The sequence below is a fragment of the Pseudophryne corroboree genome, chromosome 8 (assembly GCF_028390025.1).
Source record: "Pseudophryne corroboree isolate aPseCor3 chromosome 8, aPseCor3.hap2, whole genome shotgun sequence".
Classification (NCBI taxonomy): Eukaryota; Metazoa; Chordata; class Amphibia; order Anura; family Myobatrachidae; genus Pseudophryne; species Pseudophryne corroboree.
The window spans coordinates 157,317,602-157,336,446 of NC_086451.1; positions in this window are offsets into that span (position 1 = coordinate 157,317,602).

Consider the following 18,845-nt stretch of genomic DNA (forward strand, 5'->3'; position numbering starts at 1 on the left):
GATTTAAGTGAATAAGCTACAGTGTACAAGGTACTAAACATAATATATTATATGGGGTGTCATAAGCAAGTCATTAGAATACTTTCCAACTAAATTTATAAGACATAAGCATTCAATATTTGAGTAGACAAAGAGAAAATAAAGCTATCTATTGGGTTTCACTAAAAGGTCCATTGGAGGACTTGACTATTGTTGTTAAAAGACATAGGCATTCATATTATAGAGCCACAAACCACACTAGTAAAATAAAAACATGATAACATGGGATTCAAACCAATGACAGTCTTAATTTGAAAGTGCAAACCCACAACTTACTAACTGTGCTAACCAGACTGTGCATACCAGACATACAATTTATCAGAGATTTAAGTGAATAAGCTACAGTGTCCACGTTACTAAACATAATATATTCTATAGGGTGTCATAAGCAAGTCATTAGAATACTTTCCTACTAAATTTATAAGATATAAGCATTCAATATTTGAGTAAACAAAGAAAAAATAAAGCTATCTATTTGGTTTCACTAAAAAGTCAATTGGAAGACTTGACTATTGTTGTTAAAAGACATAGGCATTCATATTATAGAGCCACAAACCAAACTAGTAAAATAAAAACATGATAACATGGGATTCGAACCAATGACAGTCTTAAATTGATTGTGCAAACCCACACCTTACTAACTGTGCTAACCAGACTGTGCATACCAGACACACAATTTATCAGAGATTTAAGTGAATAAGCTAAAGTGTACAAGGTACTAAACATAATATATTATATGGGGTGTCATAAGCAAGTCATTAGAATGCTTTCCTACTAAATTTATAAGACATAAGCATTCAATATTTGAGTAGACAAAGAGAAAATAAAGCTATCTATTGGGTTTCACTAAAAGGTCCATTGGAGGACTTGACTATTGTTGTTAAAAGACATAGGCATTCATATTATAGAGCCACAAACCACACTAGTAAAATAAAAACATGATAACATGGGATTTGAACCAATGACAGTCTTAATTTGATAGTGCAAACCCACACCTTACTAACTGTGCTAACCAGACTGTGCATACCAGACACACAATTTATCAGAGATTTAAGTGAATAAGCTACAGTGTACAAGGTACTAAACATAATATATTATATGGGGTGTCATAAGCAAGTCATTAGAATACTTTCCTACTAAATTTATAAGACATAAGCATTCAATATTTGAGTAGACAAAGAGAAAATAAAGCTATCTATTGGGTTTCACTAAAAGGTCCATTGGAGGACTTGACTATTGTTGTTAAAAGACATAGGCATTCATATTATAGAGCCACAAACCACACTAGTAAAATAAAAACATGATAACAAGGGATACAAACCAATGACAGAATTAATTTGATAGTGCAAACCCAACACTTTACTAACTGTGCTAACCAGACACACAATTTATCAGAGATTTTAGTGAATAAGCTACAGTGTCCAAGGTACTAAATATAATATATTCTATGGGGTGTCATAAGCAAGTCATTAGAATACTTTCCTACTGAATTTATAAGACATAAGCATTCAATATTTGAGTAAACAAAGAGAAAATAAAGCTATCTATTGAGTTTCACTAAAAAGTCCATTGGAAGACTTGACTATTGTTGTTAAAAGACATAGGCATTCATATTATAGAGCCACAAACCACACTAGTAAAATAAAAACATGATAACAAGGGATACAAACCAATGACAGTATTAATTTGATAGTGCAAACCTAACACCTTACTAACTGTGCTAACCAGACTGTGCATACCAGACACACAATTTATCAGAGATTTAAGTGAATAAGCTACAGTGTACAAGGTACTAAACATAATATATTATATGGGGTGTCATAAGCAAGTCATTAGAATACTTTCCTACTAAATTTATAAGACATAAGCATTCAATATTTGAGTAAACAAAGAAAAAATAAAGCTATCTATTGGGTTTCACTAAAAGGTCCATTGGAGGACTTGACTATTGTTGTTAAAAGACATAGGCATTCATATTATAGAGCCACAAACCACACTAGTAAAATAAAAACATGATAACATGGGATTCGAACCAATGACAGTCTTAATTTGATAGTGCAAACCCACACCTTACTAACTGTGCTAACCAGACTGTGCATATCAGGCGCACAATTTATCAGAGATTTAAGTGAATAAGCTACAGTGTCCAAGGTATTAAACATAATATATTCTATGGGGTGTCATAAGCAAGTCATCAGAATACTTTCCTACTAAATTTATAAGACATAAGCATTCAATATTTGAGTAAACAAAGAGAAAATAAAGCTATCTATTGGGTTTCACTAAAAAGTCCATTGGAAGACTTGACTATTGTTGTTAAAAGACATAGATATTCATATTATAAAGCCACAAACCACACTAGTAAAATAAAAACATGATAACATGGGATTCGTACCAATGACAGTCTTAATTTGAAAGTGCAAACCCAACACCTTAGTAACTGTGCTAACCAGACAGACAAATTATTATAGATTTAAGTGAATAATCTAGTGTCCAAGGTACTAAACATAATATATTCTATGGGGTGTCATAAGCAAGTCATTAGAAAACTTTCCTACTAAATTTATAAGACATAAGCATTCAATATTTGAGTAAACATAGAGAAAATAAAGCTATCTATTGAGTTTCACTAAAAAGTCCATTGGAAGACTTGACTATTGTTGTTAAAAGACATAGGCATTCATATTATAGAGCCACAAACCACACTAGTAAAATAAAAACATGATAACAAGGGATACAAACCAATGACAGTCTTAATTTGATAGTGCAAACCTAACACCTTACTAACTGTGCTAGCCAGACTGTGCATACCAGACACACAATTTATCAGAGATTTAAGTGAATAAGCTACAGTGTCCAAGGTATTAAACATAATATATTCTATGGTGTGTCATAAGCAAGTCATCAGAATACTTTCCTACTAAATTTATAAGACATAAGCATTCAATATTTGAGTAAACAAAGATAAAATAAAGCTATCTATTGAGTTTGACTAAAAAGTCCATTGGAAGACTTGACTATTGTTGTTAAAAGACATAGGCATTCATATTATAGAGCCACAAACCACACTAGTAAAATAAAAACATGATAACAAGGGATTCAAACCAATGACAGTATTAATTTAATAGTGCTAACCCAACACCTTACTAACTGTGCTAACCAGACTGTGCATACCAGACACACAATTTATCAGAGATTGAAGTGAATAAGCTACAGTGTCCAAGGTACTAAATATAATATATTCTATGGGGTGTCATAAGCAAGTCATTAGAATACTTTCCTACTAAATTTATAAGACATAAGCATTCAGTATTTGAGTAAACAAAGAGAAAATAAAGCTATCTATTTGGTTTCACTAAAAAGTCCATTGGAAGACTTGACTATTGTTGGTAAAATACATAGGCATTCATATTATAGAGCCACAAACCACACTAGTAAAATAAAAACATGATAACATGGGACTCAAACCAATGACAGTCTTAATTTGCTAGTGCAAACCCAACACCTTACTAACTGTGCTAACCAGACTGTGCATACCAGACACACAATTTATCAGAGATTTTAGTGAATAAGCTACAGTGTCCAAGGTACTAAATATAATATATTCTATGGGGTGTCATAAGCAAGTCATTAGAATACTTTCCTACTGAATTTATAAGACATAAACATTCAATATTTGAGTAGACAAAGAGAAAATAAAGGTATCTATTGGGTTTCACTAAAAGGTCCATTGGAGGACTTGACTATTGTTGTTAAAAGACATAGGCATTCATATTATAGAGCCACAAACCACACTAGTAAAATAAAAACATGATAACATGGGATTCGTACCAATGACATTCTTAACTTGAAAGTGCAAACCCAACACCTTACTAACTGTGCTAACCAGACAGACAATTTGTTATAGATTTAAGTGAATAATCTAGTGTCCAAGGTACTAAACATTATATATTCTATGGGGTGTCATAAGCAAGTCATTAGAATACTTTCCTACTAAATTTATAAGACATAAGCATTCAATATTTGAGTAAACAAAGAAAAAATAAAGCTATCTATTGGGTTTCACTAAAAAGTCCATTGGAATACTTGACTATTGTTGTTAAAAGACATAGGCATTCATATTATAGAGCCACAAACCACACTAGTAAAATAAAAACATGATAACATGGGACTCAAACCAATGACAGTCTTAATTTGATAGTGCAAAAACAACACCTTACTAACTGTGCTAACCAGACTGTGCATACCAGACACACAATTTATCAGAGATTTTAGTGAATAAGCTACAGTGTCCAAGGTACTAAATATAATATATTCTATGGGGTGTCATAAGCAAGTCATTAGAATACTTTCCTACTAAATTTATAAGACATAAGCATTCAATATTTGAGTAAACAAAGAGAAAATAAAGCTATCTATTGAGTTTCACTAAAAAGTCCATTGGAAGACTTGACTATTGTTGTTAAAAGACATAGGCATTCATATTATAGAGCCACAAACCACACTAGTAAAATAAAAACATGATAACAAGGGATACAAACCAATGACAGTAATAATTTGATAGTGCAAACCTAACACCTTACTAACTGTGCTAACCAGACTGTGCATACCAGACACACAATTTATCAGAGATTTAAGTGAATAAGCTACAGTGTACAAGGTACTAAACATAATATATTATATGGGGTGTCATAAGCAAGTCATTAGAATACTTTCCTACTAAATTTATAAGACATAAGCATTCAATATTTGAGTAAACAAAGAAAAAATAAAGCTATCTATTGGGTTTCACTAAAAAGTCCATTGGAAGACTTGACTATTGTTGTTAAAAGACATAGGCATTCATATTATAGAGCCACAAACCACACTAGTAAAATAAAAACGTGATAACAAGGGATACAAACCAATGACAGTCTTAATTTGATAGTGCAAACCTAACACCTTACTAACTGTGCTAACCAGACTGTGCATACCAGACACACAATTTATCAGAGATTTAAGTGAATAAGCTACAGTGTCCAAGGTATTAAACATAATATATTCTATGGGGTGTCATAAGCAAGTCATCAGAATACTTTCCTACTAAATTTATAAGACATAAGCATTCAATATTTGAGTAAACAAAAAGAAAATAAAGCTATCTATTGAGTTTCACTAAAAAGTCCATTGGAAGACTTGACTATTGTTGTTAAAAGACATAGGCATTCATATTATAGAGCCACAAACCACACTAGTAAAATAAAAACATGATAACATGGGACTCGAACCAATGACAGTCTTAATTTGATAGTGCAAACCCAACACCTTACTAACTGTGCTAACCAGACTGTGCATACCAGACACACAATTTATCAGAGATTTTAGTGAATAAGCTACAGTGTCCAAGGTACTAAATATAATATATTCTATGGGGTGTCATAAGCAAGTCATTAGAATACTTTCCTACTGAATTTATAAGACATAAGCATTTAATATTTGAGTAGACAAAGAGAAAATAAAGCTATCTATTGGGTTTCACTAAAAGGTCCATTGGAGGACTTGACTATTGTTGTTAAAAGACATAGGCATTCATATTATAGAGCCACAAACCACACTATTAAAATAAAAACATGATAACATGGGATTCGAACCAATGACAGTCTTAATTTGATAGTGCAAACCCACACCTTACTAACTGTGCTAACCAGACTGTGCATACCAAACCCACAATTTATCAGAGATTTAAGTGAATAAGCTACAGTGTCCAAGGTATTAAACATAATATATTCTATGGGGTGTCATAAGCAAGTCATCAGAATACTTTCCTACTAAATTTATAAGACATAAGCATTCAATATTTGAGTAAACAAAGAGAAAATAAAGCTATCTATTGAGTTTCACTAAAAAGTCCATTGGAAGACTTGACTTTTGTTGTTAAAAGACATAGGCATTCATATTATAGAGCCACAAACCACACTAGTAAAATAAAAACATGATAACAAGGGATACAAACCAATGACAGTATTAATTTGATAGTGCAAACCTAACACCTTACTAACTGTGCTAACCAGACTGTGCATACCAGACACACAATTTATCAGAGATTGAAGTGAATAAGCTACAGTGTACAAGGTACTAAACATAATATATTATATGGGGTGTCATAAGCAAGTCATTAGAATACTTTCCTACTAAATTTATAAGACATAAGCATTCAATATTTGAGTAAACAAAGAAAAAATAAAGCTATCTCTTGGGTTTCACTAAAAAGTCCATTGGAATACTTGACTATTGTTGTTAAAAGACATAGGCATTCATATTATAGAGCCACAAACCACACTAGTAAAATAAAAACATGATAACATGGGATTCGAACCAATGACAGTCCTAATTTTATAGTGCAAACCCACACCTTACTAACTGTGCTAACCAGACTGTGCATATCAGACACACAATTTATCAGAGATTTAAGTGAATAAGCTACAGAGTCCAAGGTATTAAACATAATATATTCTATGGGGTGTCATAAGCAAGTCATTAGAATACTTTCCTACTGAATTTATAAGACATAAGTATTCAATATTTGAGTAGACAAAGAGAAAATAAAGGTATCTATTGGGTTTCACTAAAAGGTCCATTGGAGGACTTGACTATTGTTGTTAAAAGACATAGGCATTCATATTATAGAGCCACAAACCACAAAAGTAAAATAAAAACATGATAACATGGGATTCAAACCAATGACAGTCTTAATTGGATAGTGCAAACCCACACCTTACTAACTGTGCTAACCAGACTATGCATAATAGACACTCAATTTATCAGAGATTTAAGTGAATAAGCTACAGTGTCCAAGGTATTAAACATAATATATTCTATGGGGTGTCATAAGCAAGTCATCAGAATACTTTCCTACTAAATTTATAAGACATAAGCATTCAATATTTGAGTAAACAAAGAGAAAATAAAGCTATCTATTGGGTTTCACTAAAAAGTCCATTGGAAGACTTGACTATTGTTGTTAAAAGACATAGGCATTCATATTATAAAGCCACAAACCACACTAGTAAAATAAAAACATGATAACATGGAATTCGTACCAATGACAGTCTTAACTTGAAAGTGCAAACCCAACACCTTAGTAACTGTGCTAACCAGACAGACAATTTGTTATAGATTTAAGTGAATAATCTAGTGTCCAAGGTACTAAACATAATATATTCTATGGGGTGTCATAAGCAAGTCATTAGAAAACTTTCCTACTAAATTTATAAGACATAAGCATTCAATATTTGAGTAAACATAGAGAAAATAAAGCTATCTATTGAGTTTCACTAAAAAGTCCATTGGAAGACTTGACTATTGTTGTTAAAAGACATAGGCATTCATATTATAGAGCCACAAACCACACTAGTAAAATAAAAACATGATAACAAGGGATACAAACCAATGACAGTCTTAATTTGATAGTGCAAACCTAACACCTTACTAACTGTGCTAACCAGACTGTGCATACCAGACACACAATTTATCAGAGATTTAAGTGAATAAGCTACAGTGTCCAAGGTATTAAACATAATATATTCTATGGGGTGTCATAAGCAAGTCATCAGAATACTTTCCTACTAAATTTATAAGACATAAGCATTCAATATTTGAGTAAACAAAAAGAAAATAAAGCTATCTATTGAGTTTCACTAAAAAGTCCATTGGAAGACTTGACTATTGTTGTTAAAAGACATAGGCATTCATATTATAGAGCCACAAACCACACTAGTAAAATAAAAACATGATAACAAGGGATACAAACCAATGACAGTATTAATTTGATAGTGCAAACCTAACACCTTACTAACTGTGCTAACCAGACTGTGCATACAAGATACACAATTTATCAGAGATTGAAGTGAATAAGCTACAGTGTACAAGGTACTAAACATAATATATTATATGGGGTGTCATAAGCAAGTCATTAGAATACTTTCCTACTAAATTTATAAGACATAAGCATTCAATATTTGAGTAAACAAAGAAAAAATAAAGCTATCTATTGGGTTTCACTAAAAAGTCCATTGGAATACTTGACTATTGTTGTTAAAAGACATAGGCATTCATATTATAGAGCCACAAACCACACTAGTAAAATAAAAACATGATAACATGGGATTCGAACCAATGACAGTCCTAATTTGATAGTGCAAACCCACACCTTACTAACTGTGCTAACCAGACTGTGCATACCAGACACACAATTTATCAGAGATTTAAGTGAATAAGCTACAGTGTCCAAGGTACTAAACATAATATATTCTATGGGGTGTCATAAGCAAGGCATTAGAATACTTTCTTACTAAGTTTATAAGACATAAGCATTCAGTATTTGAGTAAACAAAGAGAAAATAAAGCTATCTATTTGGTTTCACTAAAAAGTCCATTGGAAGACTTGACTATTGTTGTTAAAAGACATAGGCATTCATATTATAGAGCCACAAACCACACTAGTAAAATAAAAACATGATAACATGGGACTCGAACCAATGACAGTCTTAATTTGATAGTGCAAACCCAACACCTTACTAACTGTGCTAACCAGACTGTGCATACCAGACACACAATTTATCAGAGATTTTAGTGAATAAGCTACAGTGTCCAAGGTACTAAATATAATATATTCTATGGGGTGTCATAAGCAAGTCATTAGAATACTTTCCTACTGAATTTATAAGACATAAGCATTTAATATTTGAGTAGACAAAGAGAAAATAAAGCTATCTATTGGGTTTCACTAAAAGGTCCATTGGAGGACTTGACTATTGTTGTTAAAAGACATAGGCATTCATATTATAGAGCCACAAACCACACTAGTAAAATAAAAACATGATAACATGGGATTCGAACCAATGACAGTCTTAATTTGATAGTGCAAACCCACACTTTACTAACTGTGCTAACCAGACTGTACATACCAGACCCACAATTTATCAGAGATTTAAGTGAATAAGCTACAGTGTCCAAGGTATTAAACATAATATATTCTATGGGGTGTCATAAGCAAGTCATCAGAATACTTTCCTACTAAATTTATAAGACATAAGCATTCAATATTTGAGTAAACAAAGAGAAAATAAAGCTATCTATTGAGTTTCACTAAAAAGTCCATTGGAAGACTTGACTTTTGTTGTTAAAAGACATAGGCATTCATATTATAGAGCCACAAACCACACTAGTAAAATAAAAACATGATAACAAGGGATACAAACCAATGACAGTATTAATTTGATAGGGCAAACCTAACACCTTACTAACTGTGCTAACCAGACTGTGCATACCAGACACACAATTTATCAGAGATTTAAGTGAATAAGCTACAGTGTACAAGGTACTAAACATAATATATTATATGGGGTGTCATAAGCAAGTCATTAGAATACTTTCCTACTAAATTTATAAGACATAAGCATTCAATATTTGAGTAAACAAAGAAAAAATAATGCTATCTATTGGGTTTCACTAAAAAGTCCATTGGAATACTTGACTATTGTTGTTAAAAGACATAGGCATTCATATTATAGAGCCACAAACCACACTAGTAAAATAAAAACATGATAACATGGGACTCAAACCAATGACAGTCTTAATTTGATAGTGCATACCCAACACCTTACTAACTGTGCTAACCAGACTGTGCATACCATACACACAATTTATCAGAGATTTTAGTGAATAAGCTACAGTGTCCAAGGTACTAAATATAATATATTCTATGGGGTGTCATAAGCAAGTCATTAGAATACTTTCCTACTGAATTTATAAGACATAAGCATTCAATATTTGAGTAGACAAAGAGAAAATAAAGCTATCTATTGGGTTTCACTAAAAGGTCCATTGGAGGACTTGACTATTGTTGTTAAAAGACATAGGCATTCATATTATAGAGCCACAAACCACACTATTAAAATAAAAACATGATAACATGGGATTCACACCAATGATAGTCTTAATTTGAAAGTGCAAACCCAACACCTTACTAACTGTGCTAACCAGACAGACAATTTATTATAGATTTAAGTGAATAATCTAGTGTCCAAGGTACTAAACATAATATATTCTATGGTGTGTCATAAGCAAGTCATCAGAATACTTTCCTACTAAATTTATAGGACATAAGCATTCAATATTTGAGTAAACAAAGAGAAAATAAAGCTATCTATTGAGTTTCACTAAAAAGTCCATTGGAAGACTTGACTATTGTTGTTAAAAGACATAGGCATTCATATTATAGAGCCACAAACCACACTAGTAAAATAAAAACATGATAACAAGGGATTCAAACCAATGACAGTATTAATTTGATAGTGCTAACCCAACACCTTACTAACTGTGCTAACCAGACTGTGCATACCAGACACACAATTTATCAGAGATTTTAGTGAATAAGCTACAGTGTCCAAGGTACTAAATATAATATATTCTATGGGGTGTCATAAGCAAGTCATAAGAATACTTTCCTACTAAATTTATAAGACATAAGCATTCAGTATTTGAGTAAACAAAGAGAAAATAAAGCTATCTATTTGGTTTCACTAAAAAGTCCATTGGAAGACTTGACTATTGTTGTTAAAAGACATAGGCATTCATATTATAGAGCCACAAACCACACTAGTAAAATAAAAACATAATAACATGGGATTCGAACCAATGACAGACTTAATTTGATAGTGCAAACCCACACCATACTAACTGTGCTAACCAGACTGTGCATACCAGACGCACAATTTATCAGAGATTTAAGTGAATAAGCTACAGTGTCCAAGGTATTAAACATAATATATTCTATGGGGTGTCATAAGCAAGTCATCAGAATACTTTCCTACTAAATTTATAAGACATAAGCATTCAATATTTGAGTAAACAAAGAGAAAATAAAGCTATCTATTGGGTTTCACTAAAAAGTCCATTGGAAGACTTGACTATTGTTGTTAAAAGACATAGGCATTCATATTATAGAGCCACAAACCACGCTAGTAAAATAAAAACATGATAACAAGGGATACAAACCAATGACAGTCTTAATTTGATAGTGCAAACCTAACACCTTACTAACTGTGCTAACCAGACTGTGCATACCAGACACACAATTTATCAGAGATTTAAGTGAATAAGCTACAGTGTACAAGGTACTAAACATAATATATTATATGGGGTGTCATAAGCAAGTCATTAGAATACTTTCCTACTAAATTTATAAGACATAAGCATTCAATATTTGAGTAAACAAAGAAAAAATAAAGCTATCTATTGGGTTTCACTAAAAAGTCCATTGGAATACTTGACTATTGTTGTTAAAAGACATAGGCATTCATATTATAGAGCCACAAACCACACTAGTAAAATAAAAACATGATAACATGGGATTCGTACCAATGACAGTCTTAATTTGAAAGTGCAAACACAACACCTTACTAACTGTGCTAACCAGACTGTGCATACCAGACACACAATTTATCAGAGATTTTAGTGAATAAGCTACAGTGTCCAAGGTACTAAATATAATATATTCTATGGGGTGTCATAAGCAAGTCATTAGAATACTTTCCTACTAAATTTATAAGACATAAGCATTCAATATTTGAGTAAACAAAGAGAAAATAAAGCTATCTATTGAGTTTCACTAAAAAGTCCATTGGAAGACTTGACTATTGTTGTTAAAAGACATAGGCATTCATATTATAGAGCCACAAACCACACTAGTAAAATAAAAACATGATAACAAGGGATACAAACCAATGACAGTAATAATTTGATAGTGCAAACCTAACACCTTACTAACTGTGCTAACCAGACTGTGCATACCAGACACACAATTTATCAGAGATTTAAGTGAATAAGCTACAGTGTACAAGGTACTAAACATAATATATTATATGGGGTGTCATAAGCAAGTCATTAGAATACTTTCCTACTAAATTTATAAGACATAAGCATTCAATATTTGAGTAAACAAAGAAAAAATAAAGCTATCTATTGGGTTTCACTAAAAAGTCCATTGGAAGACTTGACTATTGTTGTTAAAAGACATAGGCATTCATATTATAGAGCCACAAACCACACTAGTAAAATAAAAACGTGATAACAAGGGATACAAACCAATGACAGTCTTAATTTGATAGTGCAAACCTAACACCTTACTAACTGTGCTAACCAGACTGTGCATACCAGACACACAATTTATCAGAGATTTAAGTGAATAAGCTACAGTGTCCAAGGTATTAAACATAATATATTCTATGGGGTGTCATAAGCAAGTCATCAGAATACTTTCCTACTAAATTTATAAGACATAAGCATTCAATATTTGAGTAAACAAAAAGAAAATAAAGCTATCTATTGAGTTTCACTAAAAAGTCCATTGGAAGACTTGACTATTGTTGTTAAAAGACATAGGCATTCATATTATAGAGCCACAAACCACACTAGTAAAATAAAAACATGATAACATGGGACTCGAACCAATGACAGTCTTAATTTGATAGTGCAAACCCAACACCTTACTAACTGTGCTAACCAGACTGTGCATACCAGACACACAATTTATCAGAGATTTTAGTGAATAAGCTACAGTGTCCAAGGTACTAAATATAATATATTCTATGGGGTGTCATAAGCAAGTCATTAGAATACTTTCCTACTGAATTTATAAGACATAAGCATTTAATATTTGAGTAGACAAAGAGAAAATAAAGCTATCTATTGGGTTTCACTAAAAGGTCCATTGGAGGACTTGACTATTGTTGTTAAAAGACATAGGCATTCATATTATAGAGCCACAAACCACACTATTAAAATAAAAACATGATAACATGGGATTCGAACCAATGACAGTCTTAATTTGATAGTGCAAACCCACACCTTACTAACTGTGCTAACCAGACTGTGCATACCAAACCCACAATTTATCAGAGATTTAAGTGAATAAGCTACAGTGTCCAAGGTATTAAACATAATATATTCTATGGGGTGTCATAAGCAAGTCATCAGAATACTTTCCTACTAAATTTATAAGACATAAGCATTCAATATTTGAGTAAACAAAGAGAAAATAAAGCTATCTATTGAGTTTCACTAAAAAGTCCATTGGAAGACTTGACTTTTGTTGTTAAAAGACATAGGCATTCATATTATAGAGCCACAAACCACACTAGTAAAATAAAAACATGATAACAAGGGATACAAACCAATGACAGTATTAATTTGATAGTGCAAACCTAACACCTTACTAACTGTGCTAACCAGACTGTGCATACCAGACACACAATTTATCAGAGATTGAAGTGAATAAGCTACAGTGTACAAGGTACTAAACATAATATATTATATGGGGTGTCATAAGCAAGTCATTAGAATACTTTCCTACTAAATTTATAAGACATAAGCATTCAATATTTGAGTAAACAAAGAAAAAATAAAGCTATCTCTTGGGTTTCACTAAAAAGTCCATTGGAATACTTGACTATTGTTGTTAAAAGACATAGGCATTCATATTATAGAGCCACAAACCACACTAGTAAAATAAAAACATGATAACATGGGATTCGAACCAATGACAGTCCTAATTTTATAGTGCAAACCCACACCTTACTAACTGTGCTAACCAGACTGTGCATATCAGACACACAATTTATCAGAGATTTAAGTGAATAAGCTACAGAGTCCAAGGTATTAAACATAATATATTCTATGGGGTGTCATAAGCAAGTCATTAGAATACTTTCCTACTGAATTTATAAGACATAAGTATTCAATATTTGAGTAGACAAAGAGAAAATAAAGGTATCTATTGGGTTTCACTAAAAGGTCCATTGGAGGACTTGACTATTGTTGTTAAAAGACATAGGCATTCATATTATAGAGCCACAAACCACAAAAGTAAAATAAAAACATGATAACATGGGATTCGAACCAATGACAGTCTTAATTGGATAGTGCAAACCCACACCTTACTAACTGTGCTAACCAGACTATGCATAACAGACCCTCAATTTATCAGAGATTTAAGTGAATAAGCTACAGTGTCCAAGGTATTAAACATAATATATTCTATGGGGTGTCATAAGCAAGTCATCAGAATACTTTCCTACTAAATTTATAAGACATAAGCATTCAATATTTGAGTAAACAAAGAGAAAATAAAGCTATCTATTGGGTTTCACTAAAAAGTCCATTGGAAGACTTGACTATTGTTGTTAAAAGACATAGGCATTCATATTATAAAGCCACAAACCACACTAGTAAAATAAAAACATGATAACATGGAATTCGTACCAATGACAGTCTTAACTTGAAAGTGCAAACCCAACACCTTAGTAACTGTGCTAACCAGACAGACAATTTGTTATAGATTTAAGTGAATAATCTAGTGTCCAAGGTACTAAACATAATATATTCTATGGGGTGTCATAAGCAAGTCATTAGAAAACTTTCCTACTAAATTTATAAGACATAAGCATTCAATATTTGAGTAAACATAGAGAAAATAAAGCTATCTATTGAGTTTCACTAAAAAGTCCATTGGAAGACTTGACTATTGTTGTTAAAAGACATAGGCATTCATATTATAGAGCCACAAACCACACTAGTAAAATAAAAACATGATAACAAGGGATACAAACCAATGACAGTCTTAATTTGATAGTGCAAACCTAACACCTTACTAACTGTGCTAACCAGACTGTGCATACCAGACACACAATTTATCAGAGATTTAAGTGAATAAGCTACAGTGTCCAAGGTATTAAACATAATATATTCTATGGGGTGTCATAAGCAAGTCATCAGAATACTTTCCTACTAAATTTATAAGACATAAGCATTCAATATTTGAGTAAACAAAAAGAAAATAAAGCTATCTATTGAGTTTCACTAAAAAGTCCATTGGAAGACTTGACTATTGTTGTTAAAAGACATAGGCATTCATATTATAGAGCCACAAACCACACTAGTAAAATAAAAACATGATAACAAGGGATACAAACCAATGACAGTATTAATTTGATAGTGCAAACCTAACACCTTACTAACTGTGCTAACCAGACTGTGCATACCAGACACACAATTTATCAGAGATTGAAGTGAATAAGCTACAGTGTACAAGGTACTAAACATAATATATTATATGGGGTGTCATAAGCAAGTCATTAGAATACTTTCCTACTAAATTTATAAGACATAAGCATTCAATATTTGAGTAAACAAAGAAAAAATAAAGCTATCTATTGGGTTTCACTAAAAAGTCCATTGGAATACTTGACTATTGTTGTTAAAAGACATAGGCATTCATATTATAGAGCCACAAACCACACTAGTAAAATAAAAACATGATAACATGGGATTCGAACCAATGACAGTCCTAATTTGATAGTGCAAACCCACACCTTACTAACTGTGCTAACCAGACTGTGCATACCAGACACACAATTTATCAGAGATTTAAGTGAATAAGCTACAGTGTCCAAGGTACTAAACATAATATATTCTATGGGGTGTCATAAGCAAGGCATTAGAATACTTTCCTACTAAGTTTATAAGACATAAGCATTCAGTATTTGAGTAAACAAAGAGAAAATAAAGCTATCTATTTGGTTTCACTAAAAAGTCCATTGGAAGACTTGACTATTGTTGTTAAAAGACATAGGCATTCATATTATAGAGCCACAAACCACACTAGTAAAATAAAAACATGATAACATGGGATTCACACCAATGATAGTCTTAATTTGAAAGTGCAAACCCAACACCTTACTAACTGTGCTAACCAGACAGACAATTTATTATAGATTTAAGTGAATAATCTAGTGTCCAAGGTACTAAACATAATATATTCTATGGTGTGTCATAAGCAAGTCATCAGAATACTTTCCTACTAAATTTATAGGACATAAGCATTCAATATTTGAGTAAACAAAGAGAAAATAAAGCTATCTATTGAGTTTCACTAAAAAGTCCATTGGAAGACTTGACTATTGTTGTTAAAAGACATAGGCATTCATATTATAGAGCCACAAACCACACTAGTAAAATAAAAACATGATAACAAAGGATTCAAACCAATGACAGTATTAATTTGATAGTGCTAACCCAACACCTTACTAACTGTGCTAACCAGACTGTGCATACCAGACACACAATTTATCAGAGATTTTAGTGAATAAGCTACAGTGTCCAAGGTACTAAATATAATATATTCTATGGGGTGTCATAAGCAAGTCATCAGAATACTTTCCTACTAAATTTATAAGACATAAGCATTCAATATTTGAGTAAACAAAGAGAAAATAAAGCTATCTATTGGGTTTCACTAAAAAGTCCATTGGAAGACTTGACTATTGTTGTTAAAAGACATAGGCATTCATATTATAGAGCCACAAACCACGCTAGTAAAATAAAAACATGATAACAAGGGATACAAACCAATGACAGTCTTAATTTGATAGTGCAAACCTAACACCTTACTAACTGTGCTAACCAGACTGTGCATACCAGACACACAATTTATCAGAGATTTAAGTGAATAAGCTACAGTGTACAAGGTACTAAACATAATATATTATATGGGGTGTCATAAGCAAGTCATTAGAATACTTTCCTACTAAATTTATAAGACATAAGCATTCAATATTTGAGTAAACAAAGAAAAAATAAAGCTATCTATTGGGTTTCACTAAAAAGTCCATTGGAATACTTGACTATTGTTGTTAAAAGACATAGGCATTCATATTATAGAGCCACAAACCACACTAGTAAAATAAAAACATGATAACATGGGATTCGTACCAATGACAGTCTTAATTTGAAAGTGCAAACACAACACCTTACTAACTGTGCTAACCAGACTGTGCATACCAGACACACAATTTATCAGAGATTTTAGTGAATAAGCTACAGTGTCCAAGGTACTAAATATAATATATTCTATGGGGTGTCATAAGCAAGTCATTAGAATACTTTCCTACTAAATTTATAAGACATAAGCATTCAATATTTGAGTAAACAAAGAAAAAATAAAGCTATCTATTGGGTTTCACTAAAAAGTCCATTGGAAGACTTGACTATTGTTGTTAAAAGACATAGGCATTCATATTATAGAGCCACAAACCACACTAGTAAAATAAAAACATGATAACAAGGGATACAAACCAATGACAGTAATAATTTGATAGTGCAAACCTAACACCTTACTAACTGTGCTAACCAGACTGTGCATACCAGACACACAATTTATCAGAGATTTAAGTGAATAAGCTACAGTGTACAAGGTACTAAACATAATATATTATATGGGGTGTCATAAGCAAGTCATTAGAATACTTTCCTACTAAATTTATAAGACATAAGCATTCAATATTTGAGTAAACAAAGAAAAAATAAAGCTATCTATTGGGTTTCACTAAAAAGTCCATTGGAAGACTTGACTATTGTTGTTAAAAGACATAGGCATTCATATTATAGAGCCACAAACCACACTAGTAAAATAAAAACGTGATAACAAGGGATACAAACCAATGACAGTCTTAATTTGATAGTGCAAACCTAACACCTTACTAACTGTGCTAACCAGACTGTGCATACCAGACACACAATTTATCAGAGATTTAAGTGAATAAGCTACAGTGTCCAAGGTATTAAACATAATATATTCTATGGGGTGTCATAAGCAAGTCATCAGAATACTTTCCTACTAAATTTATAAGACATAAGCATTCAATATTTGAGTAAACAAAAAGAAAATAAAGCTATCTATTGAGTTTCACTAAAAAGTCCATTGGAAGACTTGACTATTGTTGTTAAAAGACATAGGCATTCATATTATAGAGCCACAAACCACACTAGTAAAATAAAAACATGATAACATGGGACTCGAACCAATGACAGTCTTAATTTGATAGTGCAAACCCAACACCTTACTAACTGTGCTAACCAGACTGTGCATACCAGACACACAATTTATCAGAGATTTTAGTGAATAAGCTACAGTGTCCAAGGTACTAAATATAATATATTCTATGGGGTGTCATAAGCAAGTCATTAGAATACTTTCCTACTGAATTTATAAGACATAAGCATTTAATATTTGAGTAGACAAAGAGAAAATAAAGCTATCTATTGGGTTTCACTAAAAGGTCCATTGGAGGACTTGACTATTGTTGTTAAAAGACATAGGCATTCATATTATAGAGCCACAAACCACACTATTAAAATAAAAACATGATAACATGGGATTCGAACCAATGACAGTCTTAATTTGATAGTGCAAACCCACACCTTACTAACTGTGCTAACCAGACTGTGCATACCAAACCCACAATTTATCAGAGATTTAAGTGAATAAGCTACAGTGTCCAAGGTATTAAACATAATATATTCTATGGGGTGTCATAAGCAAGTCATCAGAATACTTTCCTACTAAATTTATAAGACATAAGCATTCAATATTTGAGTAAACAAAGAGAAAATAAAGCTATCTATTGAGTTTCACTAAAAAGTCCATTGGAAGACTTGACTTTTGTTGTTAAAAGACATAGGCATTCATATTATAGAGCCACAAACCACACTAGTAAAATAAAAACATGATAACAAGGGATACAAACCAATGACAGTATTAATTTGATAGTGCAAACCTAACACCTTACTAACTGTGCTAACCAGACTGTGCATACCAGACACACAATTTATCAGAGATTGAAGTGAATAAGCTACAGTGTACAAGGTACTAAACATAATATATTATATGGGGTGTCATAAGCAAGTCATTAGAATACTTTCCTACTAAA